The following is a 17,534-nucleotide window of genomic DNA, read 5'->3' as shown; positions in this document are numbered from 1 at the left end:
TTGTCAGTTGGTTTCATTGTATCCTGATGAGATGTCCCAGGCTTGTCCAGTTATGTCTCTTCAAGATTCTACTAGACTGCTGTTGTCCGATGTACAAATTCACGTACACTCTGGTGAACTTTCATGCTAATTTAATGTCAAAATAGAACTTGCTAACGATTCATCTGTTTTGTTTTTTTTTTAATAGAAATATTTTCTTCTCATATCATCCTCTACCTTATTCCACCATTCCCAATTAAGTATCAGGAACATAAATAAAACATGGAGATTTTGTTGAAAGGGCAAGTTTTACTGAAAAAGACATATTCATAGTAGCATATCAAATATGTTCGTATCGTATCAACATATTTATCATATATTTAAATATGCATATTGTCTCCTTTTCTTGTTCAGTAGAAGGAAATGTGTTGAAGAAGATAAATCTCAGATATATTCTGAAAATATTACAATATGCATACATGTATTCTTTCAGATTGTATTATGTCTCAACTAAGATGGAAATTTTCTAAGATCACTGCCATGATTAAAGGAAATACTGATACCAACAACAGAAGTAATGTTTCTTTAGCAAAGGGCTTTCAACTAAAAGAGACAGAGGATTTAGGTAATGAGGAACCCACTGAATGCACAATCCATTTCATATATCGGAACAAAAATTAAATAAGGGAAAGCAAACTTAGAAGAATATTGTTAAAAGGACCTCAGATAGCATAGCTAAAGTCCCTACACTAATAAAAGCTTTGTTATTCCTGTTACCACGCAGCCATCAAAATCACCATGCCAAGTTAAGCTCAAAGATGAGTTTGAAAGTTACCTCACTTCTTGATGACCCAGGAAAGAAAACATGATCATCACTATGACAGATTTCAGGTTCATGTCAGCAGTAAGATGCATTAGAATTGTCCCATGATTAAGAATCACTTATAAACATGAAATCTTTTAGAAGTTATCATGTAAAGTATACTGCCTCCATATAAGAATATAATATGCAGAGTGAATAGAACAGCTAGACAAAAAAAAAAAGAAAACAACATGTATTCTGAAAGCTTGCAACATATCCTGTTCTGAAGTGATCCAAAATCTGGAACAAGCAATGTCCAAGTCCATGATCTCCTAAAACATCTCTGATTCAGAGAGATGATGAAGCCCCCAAAAGGATACAGTAACATTGCTGGGAGGAAGAGACAAAAGACTTTTCCATTGATTCTGTAATTCCTTTTTCGAAATGCAAAACAAGAGGAGAATAAATTTCAGGACAAATTCAGCTGTATTTTCAACTTTCCTTCAAAGTAGTATTTCTAACCTACTCATCAGACATGTATAATCATTGTACTACATATAAAGCAACCAACCTAAACAGACTCAATTTCACTTCCAATCAGGTGCAGAAACACAGGGAAGACACAGAGAAGACAAAGAGACTTTGAACCACACCCAGCTACCTAAAAACATATGTAAAGTAAATGAGAAACAGGTTTTGGTATAAAACAGATTTCACAAACTTTTCTTCCACCTGTTACCACCATCAGCAGTAGTAGCATCTCCTTCCAAATGGCCATACCTAGATGCGAGACAGCTTTTACTCTCTGGTGTGGCTCATGTGGATCGTGGATCAGAAATACCTGTAGTAATCCACTAATATTGCAAAGGTTGGTCACAAATCTCCATGGAGTCTCTGCGGGGGCAGAAGTCCAAGCCTCATATTGCACAGATGGAGGGATGACCAGAGTCTACTCTAGGATGGGGGCAGACTGGGACTCTCACAGTGTCCCAGTGCTGGACAGTGGTGGAGGCTGGTAGTTAGTGTTTTCCAGAGTTTGGAAGGTGACTGAGCCTGATGAACAGGTCAAAAAAAGAAAGTAAAGGGTAATAACGGTTGAATACTCCCTGCTGTAGGGGACAACGACACTCCTTTCAGGAGTTTGCTGCTTGCCCAGAGCCCAGATCCTGGATGTCACAGAGCAATTGCTGAGATTCACCCAGCCTCTAGGCTACACCCTTGAGCTGCTTATCTGCACTGGGCTAGGTGGGATGCATCCAAGGGTGTTGACAGAGCTGGCTGGTGTCACTGTGAGTCCTCGCTCTGTCATCTTTGATGATGGCAAGATGACGGCAATCAGGAGGGGTCCTGACAGAGAGAAGAGAAGGCTAAGGAGGAATCTAAGTCCACTTCTGCTACCTAAAGGGTTATAGAAAAGATAGAGCCAGACTCTTCTCATAGGTTGCACGGTGAAGGAACAAGAGGTGATGCTCGCAAGCTGCAGCAAAGGAAATTCTGACTGGACATCAAGAAAAATATCCTAGACAGGCTGTGAAATCTCCATCCTTGGAAATTTTCAAAACTCAGCTGTGTAAAGACCTGAGCAACCTGCTCTAACTTAGAAATTTGCCCTGCACTGACTAGGGGGTTGGACTAGATGAGCTCTCAAAAAGTCTCTTCCAACCTAAATTATTCTACAATTCTAATGCAGTACACTTCATATACTATTGCACTCAAATATCCCACTAAGATATAGTATTATAACTCAACAGTTCTTCCCTCCCCTTTAAAATTTATTTGTAACAAACATATGTAATTTCTGTTTCTACTAATGAATCTTAAATTTGAATAATGAAGGCATTTACATCCACATGCAAAAACCAAAACCCCCAAACCTGACAGAAGCATAGCAACTTTAGGAGTCAGCTAAAGAGAGCTACTCCCTCAGAAGTTATAACGTAGTCACCCCAGGGCTACAATTGTTTAACAAATTTAAGAGCGAGCTGTGGAGAGTGATTTGGGGCAAGACATTGTTTATAAAAATAAATCTTTCCCGAGTTATTATGATTTTTCTATCCTTAGGCATCTGACTGTGTTTTGAGCAAATCAGAAAAAAGTCTCAAGCTTGCTATCTATATTTATTTGACCAGAACAAACATGTACATTTTATTTCTCTGAAATACAAAAATGATAGTAATAGTTCTCCCTTGTATGTATATATTATATATAAAGTACATATGTACCTTACAATGCCTAGACTACGAGGTCTCCTAGTTGGAGATTAAAGTACTACAGTGGTATAGATAAATGATAAATTTGTTTGTGAGAGAGCAGTCCTCCAGGGGAAAAGGCTGCCCTGGTATTATCCTTATTATTGTGGTGCTATAAGGTTCCCCACTGAAATGACAACATGGTTTGTGCTGATAAAAGTTAGTATGGAGTAAGGCTACAGCAAACCATGATAAATGTTTTCAGCCTAGAGAATTTTAAATCCTTTAACAGATAGGTTCTGGCCATCTCAAAGCACTCTTCACTTACTGACGTCGGCTGACAGACTGCTGGCAGACACCCTGCAGATGCAGACGCTGGATTCCCTGCAACAGAGAGGTCTCGTCTCGTAAACTATTTCTCCTGAACAGAGTCCTCATCAGGGGTCACAGTGAATCCTAAAGGCTAAACTGCTCTTTTCACAGGGCTCAGAGTTGAATCCCCATCAGAGAGACATGGCTGTGCCTGCAACAGCCTGCAACAGAAACACACAGAGGAAAAAAATCTTTCTGATTAAGGAAAAGTCTCCCCTGCGAGCACTTCGCAACAAGCGCTGTGGACGTGGAAGTGCCTGGCAATCGCCGAGAAGGCTGGCCCTCGCAGCACTGATGGCCGCGGTGCGGCTGGTGACTCACTGGGCAGCAGTTAACCCCTCAAAGGTTTTATTAGAGAAAAGATGATACATTCTCCTTACTTCCATCTCACCCACATACTGCTGAACAAAACCAGCCATACCTTGCCCACCCCCAGGTTTTTGGAGGCAGAGTGCAGTAGGATGTGTTTATATTATGGCTTGCCACATGAAGTCTTTTTAATTCACAACTTTAATAAATTGTGTGATTCAAGTGCACCTATTATTAAGATAATAATAATATATACAAAATTTTGGCAGTGAATCTTGAGTGTTATTTCTGCGTACATGGAACCAGAATCTTAAAGATTTTGATACCTGTATCTGCACTGCAGAAGCGTAGAATTAAACATGTAGAATAGAGTAACAGTCCTTCCCTGCATCATTGTTAGAAACAAACTAATCTTCATTAAAAATTAAATTTTATGGTTTTGTACTAGGACTTGACAGCAAAATTATCCCAATGGCCTGCTTATTTTACTGTGTAGGAACCACATATGTACAAGGGAAATTCAAAAGCCATAAGTAAGGCAAGAGAGGATGTTTTAAGTATAGATGTTATCACAAAAAATACCAACATCCTAACTGTTTACCTGCACTTATGGTCCTGATAGCACAGACCTTTCTCACTGTGAATCAAAGAATAAGTCATGTATCAGCAGTGGTGGATCACAACTTGAACTAGCAAAGAAGTCCTCTACTACTTTACAACTCATTAATAGTTTAACTTTGATATATGGTTGATTTTAGAAGCTATTCAGTAATTCAAGTTCATTGATATTAATAGCTAAGAAATAGAAGTCACCTATGTAAGTGTGGGCAAGTGCAGTCCTCACTACAGTAGGACCAGAGTATACATATTAAAATTATCTGATATTACATGTCAAAGGTAGCTTTTAAACTTTTCTCACTTCAGGGAAGTTGAGAATATAAAACAGTATCTAAACATACGTAGTATTATCTATCTTCAGTGGGGCAATTGCAGAGATGAATCAGATGCCTGCATTTGTATCTAGCTATTTCCTCTGGTCAGGTGAAAGACAGCCTGAAAATTGGAAAGCAGCCATGGTGTTTCCAAAGACAGCTTTTTCTAAAGTGTCCTCCTCTGAAAGTCAAGTCCATTTGATCACCTTTTGGCCCAAACACTAACTGAGGTAGCAGTACACTACAGAATCCATGCATATGCAGAACAGAACTGGGACATTCCACTCCTGATGGACAACTGCAAATGATGGCAGAAAAACAGAGAAGAAGGAAGGGTTATTTTGGGGAATACTTATTTCACAGATTTAGGTTACGCAAATCTTTCATGCAAAGAGAACAGACAGACAAAGATGCCTGAGCCTTGTTCATGCCCTGAGCAATGTTTCATAGCACAGAGGGACATAGATTTCAGAACATAAATTGACTACCCACACCTTCTTCCCCAACAAGCAGGCATTCTTATGGAAATAACAGCTTTCTCTTTTAAAACAATAATTTGTCTTTATTACTCATGTTTCATTCAATATTGAACAATACTAGAGCGTATTGCAGGCCCCAGTCATTTTGGGGGATTTTGCTGAAGTAAGGATTTTGCTGGTATAAAGTAAGGATAGGTCTCAGTAAGCAGGGTATCATTTTTCTATTCCAGTTGAACAGATTTGCTTCTGGCAAGGACTTTTGAGGAAGGAGACTGCATAATTTGTGCAGTCAGTTCTCGAGAACACAAAATAGGAAGAGCAGCAGGGCAGTTTTAATCTGGGAGCTGATGATACCACACTTAAAATTATGTAGGTTGCATAGGCTATTCTAATCTATAGTCAGGTTGGGGTCTACATACCACTTGGTGAACCAAAGGATCACAGAAAGGATTTTGAGGACTACAAAGGTAAAAAAACATAGATCCAAAACCTGCGAAGAGGTCCCCCCTAACCTTACCAGCGCCTAGTTTTCTGTGGATTATGCTCCTCCAACATTGTGGAAGGGACCCAGAGGGAGCCAAGGGAATCTACAGGTGTGTTACCAAAGTTAGCAGTCACCAAAGATCTAACCTGTACTGGGATAGTCTTAAACTGAGTACTGGAGGTGATGGTGCTGTCTCACCTCTTAAGGAAACGGCTAAGGTGGCACAACTTATCTAGAATATGGGAGATTCAGCTGCAAATCAAACCTCTGCCAAATACATATGATAGCCTTTTATGTTTTAAAAGACTATGTTTGTTTGTCTAATAGTTATTATGAGATGAGATTCACCATTTCTGATAAAGATTCTCCATTTTGCACAATTCGCTTAATGTTAGGCAGCCCACAAAGAGCTCTACTGTTTAGTGGTTAGAAGACTTGCTAAAAAGGACAAGTTCAAGCCTGTATGCTAACACTCATTTAAGTACTTTGCATAATGTAGAATTACTTTCACAGAGCCCAACAAAACATCCCCCATGTTAGAGTATCAGTGCAAGTTAGGGCACTCTCGCAGGAACAAGAAGCCCAAAGGTGGACATCACACTTTGAATTAAGCAGAGGAATATTTGGATTTGGTCGGCTACATCTCAGAAGAGCATGCTAAGTGCTCCCCTAAAAGGAAACAATTACACCTTCCTATAGGTCTGCATGCTTTGAGGGGTTTATAAGCCTTGCAATAGGGCTGCACAGAGCGATTAGTTTTCTGACTTGTGCAAATTTTTTAGTGGCTTTTTTTTTTTTTTTTTTATGGTGATGATTCTGTAGCTTTCCTTTGCCGTTAGAGAAATAAGTACAAGAAACTGTAGAACAGTAGGAGAACATTTTTGTGTTGGTAACTGTATACATATAATAACAGAGCTTTTACATGTATGCTTTCTTAACTATAAGCTGAAATAAATGTAGTTTTTGAGAGTTATTCTTTTTTCTTGCTGTCTTGGCCATCCAGTTGAAAATTGGTTGTTTTCAGCCTGCTTATTTTAATTCTTCCCTTCACATTGCTTTCAAGAAAATGTCACTTCCTGAGAACAAAAGGTTACGACATGCAATGCTGAACTATATAACCAGTTTGCCTGACAAGTCTAGACCACTGAAAATATTAAAGAATGAGCAACCTGACCAGTAGACAAGCTGTCTGCACTGACATATGCTTCTGTTTCAGCATTTTAATTATTCTCATGGGTCATCCAATCTTCAGACACTTCAGCAATGATGTTACTTCATCACTGGTAAACACCAGCAATTTCGTTTTTCCAGGAACTGAACTCTGCCTCTTCAAACCAGAATCTAGAATTAGCAATGAAATTGCCTGAGCCTGTTCCAATACCACTGTCCAGAAAAATACTACAAGGCTCTGCCATTCACCATTTTTATTGCTTACTCCAGCCAAATGCTATTAAGAAAGCTACCAAAAATGTTATTTTGATACCAGCCAACCTTCCATTCCTTCCATTCCATTTATTTACCCAAATATTCTGAAAGACATTTAAGAAAACCATAGTGTGCAACTGAAATGTTGGGTGTGGTTCCCGAATGAGTGACTATCATTGAAAAATGCTTGTTATATCCCCAGATCATAATGGAATAAAATTTTGCAAAATATTTCCTGCTTGGAGTTAATAGGAAATACACAACTCTTCTGACAGTTTAAGGAAGAAGTAGTATAACATCCCACTGGATTTCAGACTTCTGCCTTAGATTGGTATTTATTATTCAAACACAAAAAGTCAGGTGGTAACTGAACCTGCAGTGCCCAGTATATACAAAATGAAAAGTTGGGGGTTTGCTGCAACCAATAAAGACAGCACAGAAAACAGTATGTAATCAAATGCTAGGAAACTTTGGGGGGTTTGAAATATCACTGCAGAATTTTGAGATTTATTTTATCATTTTTCATTTTCCTATTTCATGGCATTAGTGGCAACTCATCTTGTTGAACTATCCCATTACAACACCAGCAGGAGACATTTTGAGCTAGAAGACAGAGCAAAAACATTACTGTTATGTGACATTATGCAGAAATTCATATCATGGTAATTTTTTTAAAAATAGTGTTAAATAAAATTAAGGTTTTCAAAAAAAAATTACTATTTTAATACCCATAGATATTTCCCTTTGACTCAGCTCCAGCAAAGGATGTTCTTTTCAATACCATACTGAATTATGTGACAGGTAAGTAAACATCTCCTGTCTTTCACAGGTAACCTGCTATTTCCTGTCTATTTATTCATATCTAAGATAACAAGCCTAGAAGGAAATATCAAGATTATATATATGATCATACAAGAAAATATTTATTTTTTTCTACATTGTGTTACTAATGAAAATACATTTGTAGACATTCCTCCTATTCATTTATATAAGAAAGAATTAATTCATGATGTAACCTATTCAAGTTCATGGATATGATAGAGTCCATTCCCGATCGTAAAGAAAACAGCTTGAATGCTGGTCCACTTCCCAGCACTGGACTCCTGACTGAAATGTATTGTGCGCTTCTCATCCTTAATAACAAAGAATTAGAGCAGTGTGACATGGGAAACAGACACTTAGCATTCTTTACATGAAATCTGACACTTAAAAACAAGAAATATTGAAAGTCTGAACGTGGTTACAGATTTAACAACTGCTATTGGGGAGAAACAAAAGAATAAGCCTTTTTTAAGGTATTTGCACAGTAATGTCAGCACAGAGTAAGATTTACAGAAATCAATATATACCTAGAGGAAACATAACAAAATCGTATTAATTGAGCCACAAAACACCAGGATAAATATTCCAGGGTCCTGCTGTGTTTGCTCTTTGACTCAGCACAATGATGTTTTATTGGAGCACAGATGTGCTCATTTGAGTTTAATATTTAGTTGTGATTAATATCTATTCACAAGTCACTGACTACAGTCCTGATTCAGCAGTCTGCTCACATTTAATCACATGCTTAACTTTTTAAGTATGTGCTTTAGTGCTTTGCTGGATTACAACCAGATGTTATTACTAGTAAAACTATTCCTAAATTAATAAATGTTTAAGTTAGTGAATCTAGTAACATTTGCCACATATATGTTTGGGTTACAACTTTAAAACCAACATGCATGAGCATTTCAGCTGAAAAATTTAATGTAGTGAGCATAATGCAAAAAGCAAACATTTATCCATGTTCACTATCATTTGGTAGCTATACAGCTATGATGCTGTCATTAATATCCATATATTTTGCAAGTTTTTCATTCACTGCATCACACTCACACTACAGGTGCTAGCACACCTCATTGTTGCCCTAAACATAGTTTATTACATCTTTGAGATTTTGGAGCCTTTTGCTGAGAGACAGAAATATCATATTGGACAGCTGAACATTATAATTGATTGGCAACTGATTAGCTTATGTAATCAGCAAGCAGGGCTTTGAATACTGGTATTAAAATAAGAATGAATTTCAAAATTTCTTTGCAGAAGCAAAGCTAGTAGAATATACTGCTGATCTCCAATTACTAGTATCCTATACTGTGAAAAAACCTGCAGCACTTAGAAATGTTGATTACTCTTTCATTCAAGAATACTTTGCTCATATGGGTAAAGAAAAGTTCTAAACAATTTGGTCAATAGCTTTATGTTTTAGCATCTAAGGGTAAGATTCCTCTTTCAGGTACTGCTTTGAGAAAACGATGATACATAACATTCACTAAATCAGAAGCAGTCTCCTGAGGATGCCCTGCAACAGCAGCACCACTTCTGCTGGCTCAGTTACCTGGAGCCAGTGGGCTTGGAGTAAGAGGATAGGAACTGCCGAGGGTATAATGGAAAAGAAGAATATACCATTTATATTCCTGTATGTGTAAGTCTATACAGTGTAAGTCAAAATCTGGGTGTATGCATTTTATCTGAATGCATTTGTGGTTTTTTTTCTAATTGCCTTATTTATTTTTATTTAAACTAACACTAGCCATACTTATTGTATTTTATTGATGTCTACTAAAACAAATGAGATAAGAATGTGGCTAATCTCTAAAGAGCCACAGCATTGGAGGAAATACAGAACAAAAAGGAACATGTGCTGCACCGTCTCTCAAATCTGGAGGATAATTCCCTGCCCCTGCTGCTTTGTCCAGCTCCACAAAAGCGAAGAAGCAAAAAACATAAATTTCAAATAATTCACTGGTCAAATCTGGCTCTATCAGTGATGCAAAATAATCATTACCAAAGTATCATAGAACAGCTAGACCAGAAAAATGAAACAAATTAACCCAGTATTTTTTTAACAGTATCAGTATATTACTAATGATATTTATTCCAGTAAGAGCTAGGAATAATACCCTTTTGTTTTTCTAATTTACACAGAAAAGTTCTGATTTACTACAGTGAAGTTTTTTCAATGAGAGCTGATCAGGTAAACAAGAAGAAGAGAGAAGATACAGATGCACAGCCTGCAATACTGCTGTACCATGCTTTCTGATGCTTCAGAAAAGCATTATCAGTTTGTGCTTTTTCCAAATACACAATTAGCTTATATACTTCCACGTACACCTTTACATTCTGCATGGTATGTTATTCAATAAACCTTAAAAATAGCAGTTTAAGTAGACAAAACAGTAACTCCTTAGTCTTTCCACATTTTTAAACTGATTAGACAGCATTATAGCTTTCACAGCAGCAAATACTATAATTAAGTCTATCAATTTCATTATAACCTCACTGTTTTCACCTGCTCATTCTCCTTCTCCAAAATTATCCTTCTATAGCTGATTTCATCCAAAACAGCATCTGGGATGCTTAATTACAATTTGAGTTTTATTGTGCCTGCTGCTTTTGGAAAGTCTATAAAAAACCTTTTCATCCCTGTGAGTTAGGTATATAGGAGAAAAGAAAACAAAAGTGCTCAAATGCAGAAGTGAGGATGGTTTACCTTGGGAAGGCTGTTGTGGTTCCTGCCCTTCACTACCCACACTAACCTTGTTGTAGAAGTTACATCCACATTAGCTTAGCTATCAGACCATCAAGTAATAGTTGCTGAGCTGCCACAGTTTGCAGCACAGAGTCCTAGAAGGTCATTAAAAGAGACAAGTTGAGCCAGGGCTGCTGCCAGCAGTAGAAGCTGTCCTGTCCCGTCCTGCTGCCCAGCCAGCTCCTGTTATACTGGTTCTGCTCCTTGCTCAGCTCTACACAGAGTTTCAGTTTATAGGTGGCAGAAAACAAATCCAGAAATATATGACTTAATAAACAAATGAATTTCAACTGCCTTATGGAGCTAGATCAGCCTAAGAGAAAGGGCAGGACCACCTCATCAGGAACAAGGAGAGGTAAGACAGAGCAGAACCACCCCATTTTATAGCAGCAGAACCAGTGGCTGGAGAGAGATGAGCTCAGTGTTCTCCTCAGACCTCACCCCAAGTCTAACAAGTGCTGATTTCAGCAGGAAACCCTTTTATTAGGTGCTTAAAAGTTAAACCAAGTCCTTTAGATGGGACTGATCTGGAACTGAGAGGACAATATCCTCAGTGGGAGGAGTGAAGGTGATAAGTATGTAAGGGCAGACCACAGCAGGAACTCTTTTGCATGACTTACCTAATTCAGCTCACAACCTTACTACTTCTTTTGTGAGAAAACTTAAAATAGCTTAAACTTAAAGGATCAAAGATTAAGAGGAAAAGAAAATAGTTACTTTGCAAGAACTGGAGAAAGGCTAGAGTCAGAAGAGCTTTCAGCTGAAACTTTCTGCTTAGTGCCATGAAAAGCAGGAACCTGATCTGGCTGTAATCAAACACTCCTAGGAGAAATCCATGTTGGAGTCTTTACATGATCAGCTAAACTTCATCAAGGACAAAGGTCATCTCTGAGTATTAATACAGCCAGTAATAATATATCTTTAAAAAAATCAAGATCACGGACTAAAAATCAAGTATCCAGAGAATTAGCTTTGTTCAATGCTTAGGCTGTGGGTTTTGCCTTCTTTTTCTTTAAAACATACCTGAACTGTTTTCAAAGTCCCCAGACAGTGAAACTACTATGTATGAATGATTCCATCTTATGAAAAACTCTTTTCTGTAGTGCTCTGTAAGCATAAAAGCAGCTGAAAAATTATATGTCTGCCTAAGTGGTTCTCTCTTACAAGATTGCCAAAGGAATTTATGTGCAGTTTCTGAAATATGGGTGACGTTATAAACTGTTTCAACTGAAACACTCAAAATTTTTATGTATGTGGAGTCGGCTATTTCTGGTAACATTTCAGTCATGTGTCTCCCAGGCCAGAGATAGTGGAAGATTATTGCATCTAGATGACATAAATGCAGGTGGAAGGATCTTGAGGAAAAAGGCTAAGGACCAAGCATGACTTGGTAAAGCAGTTCACTGTGTTTTTCTGCAAGGAGAACCTCTGAAGCAGTGGAATTTCCCCAGATGGCTTCTAGATTTTGTTCAGTGACTGCCTAAAGAAAAATACATAAGCTAGTCCTGGAAGCAGGGATCAGAATGACAAGCCTCTGCTCCCAGTGGAGAGCGCTGAACAGAGGGCTGCAAAGTCAGCATCTTCCTGATCAGCTTTTCTCCTGGAGAGTAGTTAAACTTCAAAAGAAAAGCAGTGCAGGGTTTTTCTTCTCTAAAATGACCCATAGCAGTTTAGGCAACTTACTTATAACTCAGGTTTAAACCTCCAAGGGCTGAAAACCTAGACTTCCTCAGCTGCCAGGGAAGAAAGCTATTATGTAATAAGTTAGGGCTTAGATAAACCCCTGTGAATTCGGCTCCCAGAGATAGTCACCCAACTTCAAGATCCTTTTGGATGTGGACCCAAGAGTCTTAATTGCATTTCCCTGACTGCACTTATCTAACGTTTTTCATAAGTCAGCTGCTCCAAAGCTGGTCTTATTCTCATACTGCATACAAAGATAATTTTTCTTTAAGCAATTTGCTCTTGCATTTAATGTTAGATGTTGTAGCATATGGACTCATTTGCAGATAAATTCACAACATCTTATGAAATTCTGTCAATAGAATAACATTCTGCTGTCTGTACTTTGGCCCCAGGAAATCTTCCTGTTCACTAAGTATTACAATATTAAAATAAATATACTTGATCTCTCATTCTGTCATTATAGATTATCATTATGACCTTACACTAATGTGCTATCTTCCACATGTCCAGTGATTTACAAGGCTCCCTCATGCCTGGAAACAATCCGTTAAATATGCAACAAAAGCATTACATCTCTCCATTCTCAGTCTAATCATATCTTGCTGCATCTCTGTCCTTTCCTGAGGTTTCTTTGTTTTCCAGAAGCCAAGGGCTGTAGTTACAAAACCCTAATGTAGTTGGTCCTTTTTTCCCTACAACATCCCATGTAAGACAGCAGGGGACAGCAAAAGCACATCTTTAAAGTCATAAATAGAGTCACTTTTTAAAATGTTGTATTAGTCAGTTTTCTGGAAGAGGAAATGAGCAACAGTTCTGCAACAGTCCTTTGTGGTTTAGACCTACACTGATCCAAAGCACTAATGGCAGCTGAACTGTTAATGCATATTATCTAGAGAGAAGAATTGAGCAGACTTGTCCTTCACTATTCTTTTTTTGCTCACAAATGCTTTGGAGCTATTACAAAGTCCTGATTCCATGCTCCAGATGGGAGAGCACTGAGGAGCACACCATGGCTCACTCATGTGTTTTGGGTTTTTGTCCAACAAACAGTGAAGATCTGGCCTGGGTATTCAATTGAAGGGGCTGGGAAATGCTCCAAAATCCCCCAGTTCAGCTGTACCCAAAGAAGCTCTTATGGTTATGTTTGTTACTTTTAGCATCCTTGCAGTACCCGCCGACACACATCTCACACTGATTTTGAAGGAGAATCAATACAATACAATGTATGAGTCCATACAGCAGAACTGATACTTTCATCACACTGGTCTTATGCTTTTATAAATCTAAGCATCTTTTGCCCTTCCATTCCAGCATATTGGCTAGAAACAGGTGTTTCAGCTATCTAATTTTTGGTAGCAGCTGTTGTTTGAACTCCACTAAATTAGCTACTCATGCAACGTATGTGGGAAGGCTGTTGAAAGAAAACACTGATAAGAAATGAATGGGTGGATAGAAGGATTTTGTGCAATATTTGCAGCTGCAGCAAGAAGCCTGGAGGAGATATTTGTTTCCTATGTGGAAAAGACTGTGACGCAAAGTAGAAGAAAAAGGTACAAGAGAGAAACAACTTAGGGTATATCTACAGTGCATAGTCCATGTTGCTATAGCTCAGTCAGAGCTAGCTCAGGTGCAGCTCCATTTTGCTCATGGTCAGTGGTATACAAGACCCCCGTAGTGCTATGGCGGTAACTACCACCATGGAGGTAGCTTTGGAGGAGCACAGTGACAACTAGCTTGCCCCTTCCCCCTGTGACATGGTAAGAAAACAAGGAGGTGCCTGAAGCAGCATGGAAAATCCCTGACTTTCACATCAAGTGTGCCAAGACACACCGTACTCAATCAATGTCATGAGCAGCGCATTGGAGGCTGCTGTAAATGCACCATGGATCTACCCACAGAGAGCTGTAAAGCAGACAGGGCGGTGCTGGAGGATAAGCAGATCAAGCAACAAAGCAACCTGGGGACAGACTGGGCAGGGATCTGTGAACAGGGCTGGAAGGGAATGCAAATTCTGGAGCCTGACTACCAAGAGAGCGTAGTGCTAAAAGAGTGCTGGCTTTCCCACATAAGCACAGCCCCAAGCCCTGATACTGTTTTTCTTCTCAAAGCCAGTTTTCTTACAAGAGAGGAAAGATGCTATAGGGGTAAAGTTATGTATCATATGCTGTCCTCTAAACACCGCTGTGATCTGTGAGCTGCCTAGGGGTATCGATACCTTCCTGCCTACAATAGCTGAATCATCAGCTTTTTTGCCCAACTGAAATGTAGCTTCACAGGACTTGTTCATGACTGTTTTCATCTTGGTGAGTGCTTAATTTGTAGAAATGTTAGACTACATGTCTTGGTGGTGAGGGACACTAGGATGGTCACAATTTGCTCTAACACAAATGCCAAGACGTAGAGGAACACTTAAGTCTTTGAAAGGGTTGTTATTGCTGAGCATAGAAGAGCAGTATCAGCAGTTAAACAGAAGGTCTTGAGAGATGAGTTCTAACTAGAATTACCTACAGAGACAACTAGATTTCTTTGCTACGGAAAAGTCAGTGGCATGGAGAAAAAAGTCCTGTTGGAGAATAGAGGAGAGAAATCACACAAAAGTTGCTGAAGACTGAGCTGGCAGTCATTCAGGCCAGTAACAAATCTTCAGAATTTTCAGTTTTGACAAAAAAGGTTGAAATTCTAATGGTAATGTTTTCAAGCACCTGTGACACAGGTATGATTCAAAATATACTATACTATTTAAGCTGTTTACATTGGGTTTTGAGCCTTTAACTAAGCTGTATCTGGTATAGCTTATGAGAAATATAAGATAAGTTAAGCATGACATTTACTTTGTTTTAGTGCAAATTTGTATCAGTTTTACTTAAATTACTTGTTGTAAGGGTGACTTTGTATAAACATGCTTTCTCACAGAACAGAGAACCTTATGATTTGTAAGGTGCAATGCCAAAAGGTTAACAGTGTTGAGAGCTGACATCCCCCTCCCAATCATATTTAAAGGGTTTCCTCACAGTGGACTGTCTGCCCTTTCATGCCCTTTCACTGTTACCCATGTGGTGTCCAGGTGATGGAAGTGGCATAAGCAGCTTGAAGAGGTGGTGTGGAGTACAAGAGAAAGAAAAAAGCAGCTGCAGAGGTGGTTTCCCACTTTCAGGTATTTCTCTTGGTCATCGCGGCCTCCACCGACTGTTCAGAAATGACATCCAGACAGTCATAGCACCACCAGCAGTGGGAGGAGGGCAGGAGGGTCCCACTCCCACCACCTGGTTCCTCCTCTCCCTATTCTCCTGTCCTGCCGCACACAGCCGGCAAACAGCACTGGCCCTGGTGTTGGCCCCTGGGTACACGGCTAGTGACTGGCCTCCAGCCCAGCTGGACTTCATGATGCTGATCACAACCCTTTGAGACCAGCTGTTCAGCCAGTTCTCAACCCCACCTCACTGTCCACTTATCTAGCCCATTCTTTGCCAGCTCTTCTATGAGGGTGTTATGGGAGACGGTGTAAAAAGCCTTGCTAAAGTCGAGATAAACAACATCCCCTGCTCTCTGTTCATCCACCATGCCAGTTATCTCACTGTAGAAGCCTATCAGCTTGATTAAGCATGATTCCCCCTTTGTAAAGCCATGCCAACTACTCCCAATCACCATAACCTTTCAAAGATTACCAAGAGTGATCTCACAGTGACACTGCCCAGCTCCCTTATCACTCATGGGTGCTTCCCATCAGGTCCCATGGACTTGTTTATGTCCAGTTTGACCTTCCTCCATTACGGGTAAGTCCTCCTTGCACCACACGTTCCCCCTGGTCTTAGGGGCTCAGGATTCCTGAAGGCCAGTCTTACCCGTAAAGATTGAAAAAAGGAATGTATTCAGTATCTCTGCCTTTTCTGTGTCCTTGGTGACCAGGGCCCCTGCCTCATTTAGCAGTGACCCCACATTTTCCCTAGTCTGTTTTTCCATTTATTTATTTGTTTGTTTGTTTGCTTCAACCATTTATTGCAAGTTTGAGTTAAACAGCTTCCTATATACACATTTTTACATTCTTTTTCCCCCCAGGAGCTGCATGGAAATCATTATGAGACTGGGGCCTAATGCTTTTTAGTGTGAAGGCTTTAAACAATACGAATTTAAATAAATACAGAAAATTACTATATTTATTCATCTATTTTTTTTTTTTTTGGTATTCCTTATTTTCTGTGTTGAAATTTTCAGCCATTCAGTAAGACAACAGAAAGTATAGCATTGCATTGCCAACTCTTGTGATTTTATTTTGGTCTTCTTAATTTTTTCTTGAAGATCCAGATCATTAAATCAGGTGATTGCAAAATGATTATTCTCAACTAAAAAGTCTTCTAATCTACAGCACTGAAATGAAAAACTTGAAAACATGAAGCAAATCAAACCTAAAGGCTCAGAAGCCAAGTAAAACACAAACTGCAAAAGCATTTTTAAAAGGAAAAAAAAACACATCATTTTTAAACAATCCCATGATTTTTGGGGACTGACTCATGACTTTGTGATGTTTAAAGTTGGCAATACTGATACCCTGTGATTTAGATGACTAATCACACACTGAAAAGCTAATAATCAAAGTAAGCAGTTTGTGAAGTACCCACAGACTAGAAAATATGTATCTGAAGTACTCAGCAAAGGCTTATGCATAAATTGACAACAAATAGAATCAGTTTATGTAACCGCTTCACAAAGAGAGAAGAGAGCTAATCAGTTAATCAGTTATTTTATTTGTATCACATAATGCTACCAGCTGCAGTAGTGAGTGTTAACAGGAAAGAATATGGAATAGACAGAATAACAGGCTAGTGTCTACGCTAAGCATTCACAGGGAACAGGGAAGTATGTTCAGAGATCAACAAACACGAATCAGAACTGACTGAAAGAAGACTGCAGTTGCACTGCACACCAGGCAAGAAAATACATGGGGGAAGGAAACAAGTTCAAAAGAAAGTCGGGAGAGAAGTGGTCGGCTTGCTTCACAGGAGTAGATCCCAGTGAAGCATGGAATCCGTGGAAGATAACTATGGAAAGAATTAAAGAGAATTAAAGTAGCAGAGGGGATGTGATATTTGAAGAGAGCTGGAGGCAACAGGGATGAATTCTGGCCTCTTTGCAGGTTTTCTGACTAGACCACTTGTTAGTGTTCAGCAGTTCTCAGCTGGCTTCTTTCAAATCTTTTACCTTATCTGATATTAAACAGATGGAAGAAGGAGGTGTATTTAGTGCATGCTCAGTACCAACCACTTTTCCTAACAAGATGGATTCTTTTCTGAGTAAACACTGCTCATAGC

The 17,534-nt window shown here is 39.0% G+C and overlaps 1 protein-coding gene across 8 annotated transcripts in view; it reads right to left on the bottom strand.

Annotated features, from left to right (window-relative positions):
• Positions 1 to 17,534, bottom strand: part of DLGAP2 (DLG associated protein 2) — a 467,574-nt gene that overhangs the window by 396,451 nt on the left and 53,589 nt on the right. For 2 of the 8 annotated variants that reach the window (XR_010388212.1, XR_010388209.1), the window contains exon 1: positions 3,299 to 3,629. The exons of the other annotated variants lie outside the window; for them this stretch is intronic. The gene's annotated coding sequence lies outside the window, so the exon portion shown is untranslated. Of the gene's footprint in view, positions 1 to 3,298; positions 3,630 to 17,534 lie in introns of those variants that run through there. 8 annotated transcript variants of the gene reach the window in all.

The sequence above is a fragment of the Dromaius novaehollandiae genome, chromosome 3 (assembly GCF_036370855.1).
Source record: "Dromaius novaehollandiae isolate bDroNov1 chromosome 3, bDroNov1.hap1, whole genome shotgun sequence".
Taxonomy (NCBI): domain Eukaryota; kingdom Metazoa; phylum Chordata; class Aves; order Casuariiformes; family Dromaiidae; genus Dromaius; species Dromaius novaehollandiae.
The sequence above is the reverse complement of the archived record's forward strand: the minus strand, read 5'-3'. Positions and strand labels throughout refer to the sequence as shown.